Source organism: Rhagoletis zephyria, unplaced genomic scaffold (genome assembly GCF_001687245.7).
Source record: "Rhagoletis zephyria isolate East Lansing unplaced genomic scaffold, Rhagoletis_zephyria_1.1 Rzeph_scaffold_01761, whole genome shotgun sequence".
Classification (NCBI taxonomy): Eukaryota; Metazoa; Arthropoda; class Insecta; order Diptera; family Tephritidae; genus Rhagoletis; species Rhagoletis zephyria.
In genome coordinates this window covers 71,442-75,939 of record NW_016158845.1, presented here as the reverse complement: position 1 = coordinate 75,939, position 4,498 = coordinate 71,442, and the positions used below count along the sequence as shown (strand labels likewise).

General features: G+C 39.4%; 1 long non-coding RNA gene across 1 annotated transcript in view; it reads right to left on the bottom strand.

Annotated features, from left to right (window-relative positions):
* Positions 1-3,816, bottom strand: part of LOC108365058 (uncharacterized) — a 19,570-nt gene extending 15,754 nt beyond the window's left edge. The window contains exon 1 of the long non-coding RNA XR_001847871.1: positions 3,572-3,816. This is a non-coding gene — a long non-coding RNA (uncharacterized LOC108365058). The remainder of the gene's footprint in view (positions 1-3,571) is intronic.
* Positions 3,817-4,498: the final 682 nt, after the last annotated feature.

The following is a 4,498-nucleotide window of genomic DNA, read 5'->3' as shown; positions in this document are numbered from 1 at the left end:
TGTCGGGTTTTCCGGGCATGCGAAGAGATGTTTCGAGTCATGTGGGGTCTCTCCGCATGCCGGACACTCATTCGGCACATCCTCATTCAACCTACTCAGGTAGGAGTTTAACCTGCTGCAGTAGCCGGAGCGAAGTTGTGCAAGTGTTGTGTCTCGCTCCGGGAGACGTGTCGTGTGTGCTCGGGCGGACTGAGGTTAGCCGTGGAGGCTGCTCTGTTTGAGCAACAGGGGGCCACGTACGACGTGGTCCACTGTCTATGTGACCGTAGTCCCGAGCAGACTCTGAGGTGACTCCACCCCTCGCAGGCATTACACTTGACTGAGGTGGAGTTGTGGTGTAATCGTCTCCGGCATACACAACAGGTGTAGGTGTCTGGCCCTGGGTTTGACTCGATGCCAGCCCTGAGTAGAAGAATACGTAGTGAATGTAGCCCTATGGACGGACAACTTCTGAGATACTTCGCCGACCTAAACGGGGTTAGAACGCCGAAACAACAGCCCTTGGTCGGGTAAAACCCGAGTCATTCCGGTACGTAGAACCGGCTGTCGTGGGAATGATACTTGGTCTTTATTGTTGCTAGTAGATAAATCTAATTAAAGGCCGAAATTTTGATGAACATTTTTTAGATTAGAATTAGATTAGTTTTTGTGGACTTTTTGCAAGCTTTGAAACTTTTGTTTATGCGGTTTATGATATTGGTCGATCCATATTTTAAATGGAAATTATTTACAATAAATAATAAACATAAGTTACCAACAGCATCATTTTGAATGTTGCTATTATTTTACCCGCAACTATATGTATGTATATCACTTTAACAAATCTCTAATACTTTTTAAGACATTTACTGAATGGGGCATGTTGCCCCACGTACGCACAAAGGCTCTCGTCAGTGCTTTCATCTACTTCAAACAAGCGAAAACGCAAGAACAAAATGTGATTTTTGTAAATTTTTATAAGGGGTTCCCTAGGGACCCATACTGGGACCTGTTATAATATTGTTAGTCTATAAATGTCACTGTCTGGGCAGTATTGAATATTAGGCGGAAAGTATGAACGCACCATCAATATTTTGTATGAATGCACCCATCAACATATTGTATGAACAGGACCTATGCAGTCGGGGTTGCATTTTGCAAATGGCGATTTATGCTCTCTCTAAAATCGGACATGGGACCTGCCACGCCCTCTCCTCCTCCGCCCAACATCCCTTTAACCATCGCACATATAGGAAAGTTTCCTTAAAAATAAATATTTGGCGCCTACACATTTGCTATGGCTTACCCAATTTTTTCCGGATTTTGTAGTATGTGCCTTTATGTTGTCTAAAGAAGGGGAGGGTAGTACAATTTTATGCCGCCTCTAAAGGGCACGTGGATTTAATGAGAACCCTTTTGGACAGAAATAGGAAAAGATGTACGTACCTATATAATTGTTTGGGAACACCCCAATCTCGGGCCAGGGGTCAAACCATAAATCTACCGAATGGTAGTACGCACCTCTAACCACTCGACCACAGCGACTGCCGTCATCTTATTGACAAGCACTAAGATAAAAATAATAAAATTATAGTTTAAAAAACTAAAACCTCCCTATTATAATAGCCATTGCATGTAACTTGNGAAAACGCAAGAACAAAATGTGATTTTTGTAAATTTTTATAAGGGGTTCCCTAGGGACCCATACTGGGACCTGTTATAATATTGTTAGTCTATAAATGTCAATGTCTGGGCAGTATTGAATATTAGGCGGAAAGTATGAACGCACCATCAATATTTTGTATGAATGCACCCATCAACATATTGTATGAACAGGACCTATGCAGTCGGGGTTGCATTTTGCAAATGGCGATTTATGCTCTCTCTAAAATCGGACATGGGACCTGCCACGCCCTCTCCTCCTCCGCCCAACATCCCTTTAACCATCGCACATATAGGAAAGTTTCCTTAAAAATAAATATTTGGCGCCTACACATTTGCTATGGCTTACCCAATTTTTTCCGGATTTTGTAGTATGTGCCTTTATGTTGTCTAAAGAAGGGGAGGGTAGTACAATTTTATGCCGCCTCTAAAGGGCACGTGGATTTAATGAGAACCCTTTTGTGACAGCAATAGGAAAAGATGTACCTATATAATTGTTTGGGAACACCCCAATCTCGGGCCAGGGGTCAAACCATAAATCTACCGAATGGTAGTACGCACCTCTAACCACTCGACCACAGCGACTGCCGTCATCTTATTGACAAGCACTAAGATAAAAATAATAAAATTATAGTTTAAAAAACTAAAACTTCCCTATTATAATAGCCATTGCATGTAACTATNCAAGCACTAAGATAAAAATAATAAAATTATAGTTTAAAAAACTAAAACCTCCCTATTATAATAGCCATTGCATGTAACTTGAGAACAGAAATCGCTGTATCTTTTAGGCGCATCAATATTACATAGTTACATCCCGAGCTTATAAAAGGAAGTTAAAAAATAAATAACTGGGCACCGATGATTAGAAACAGTGATTAGTAGTCTGCATGTCATTGTCATGTCACTTTAATCACAAAGATGTTGAAATTTTTAGGTTTTGTAGAAAATGCAAGCAAGAGTTTTTGTGCCGTATTTGGCTTGATCACCGCACATATCGTCACGGTAAAAGATGGACGTAAATCGGTTGTATGCATTCTTGAAGGATGCTTGCTATATGAGTAAATTAGTGTGAACAATTCATGCGTAGTCATGAATTTCCACGAATAAATTCAAATTCTAGCGAATTGCATGCGAATATACGTTGACGTTGTTTTAAGTACATTTCTTGATAAATTTGAAGTGGAATTTTTGTAATATTTTCAGTCTTGTACACAAATTTTAGTGAATGGACGTGTTGTGCGATACTATTTTCAGCACAAACGGGCTTTTACAAGATGTGCATTTGCATATGTAAGTGCTACTTGTTTGTATATCCCCGTAAATTAAAATGTATCAGAAAAGTAGCCATTACATATAGGGATACATATCTTGCAAGAATGCTTTAATACTGTTCCATTAATGCATTTTTGTCTGTTTGAAAGATTAATACAGCCATATGCATCCAGCAGTAGTACAAGTGTATGGGTAGAGTACGCATACGCTCTGAGAAACCACGCGTGTTAAATGGAAATTAAGGTTCATTTATACTGGAATGTATACACAGCAGCAAGCTCATGCCACCAGCAGCGATGTTGCATGTTTAAGATTTCTACTGGGATACGACAATCTTTAACCCAGGCGACGATATGTATGTATATTAGCCAGCAAGGCTAATATCCTGAAGTAATTTAAAAAAATCGCAGTGTAGCGTTCGCAGTGTAAAGACAGAAGTTAGGAATAGAATGGGCCACCGCACACAAACACATTTTACGCCCAAATTACTCCTTGGGGAAGCGTAGTTCATATTTTAACATAAAATACCTCAGCTTCCCCGCTGTCAATTTTCCAATTTACATCGTCTAATTAAACCGTTTGCATTCTTTTCTCAGTTTTTTTGCGCTTTTTGCTTTGGGCTGCCCTGAACTATTCCATAACAATTTGCCTTTACCTTTTCGGTTCACAAAAATCGTTGCGCCAAATACACAAAGTTTTATTTACATTTCTCCTATTGCACAATGCACTTTTGAAGCTTTTTATCGGCTTCTTTCTGATTTCCACTATATCAAAAATTTAGTAAACATTCACTTGCACTGCTTTTAAGTTTGGCACAATCCGCGTCCACCTAATCTATTTGTTCTGCGTTTGATACACACTTTTTGATAATCACAATTTAATATTTCAGCTAGCTCTTTAATTTTGNCACTTTTGAAGCTTTTTATCGGCTTCTTTCTGATTTCCACTATATCAAAAATTTAGTAAACATTCACTTGCACTGCTTTTAAGTTTGGCACAATCCGCGTCCACCTAATCTATTTGTTCTGCGTTTGGTACACACTTTTTGATAATCACTATTTAATATTTCAGCTAATAGCTCTTTAATTTTTNCAGCAGCGATGTTGCATGTTTAAGATTTCTACTGGGATACGACAATCTTTAACCCAGGCGACGATATGTATGTATATTAGCCAGCAAGGCTAATATCCTGAAGTAATTTAAAAAAATCGCAGTGTAGCGTTCGCAGTGTAAAGACAGAAGTTAGGAATAGAATGGGCCACCGCACACAAACACATTTTACGCCCAAATTACTCNAGCAGCAAGCTCATGCCACCAGCAGCGATGTTGCATGTTTAAGATTTCTACTGGGATACGACAATCTTTAACCCAGGCGACGATATGTATGTATATTAGCCAGCAAGGCTAATATCCTGAGACAGAAGTTAGGAATAGAATGGGCCACCGCACACAAACACATTTTACGCCCAAATTACTACTTGGGGAAGCGTAGTTCATATTTTAACATAAAATACCTCAGCTTCCCCGCTGTCAATTTTCCAATTTACATCGTCTAATTAAACCGTTTGCATTCTTTTCTCAG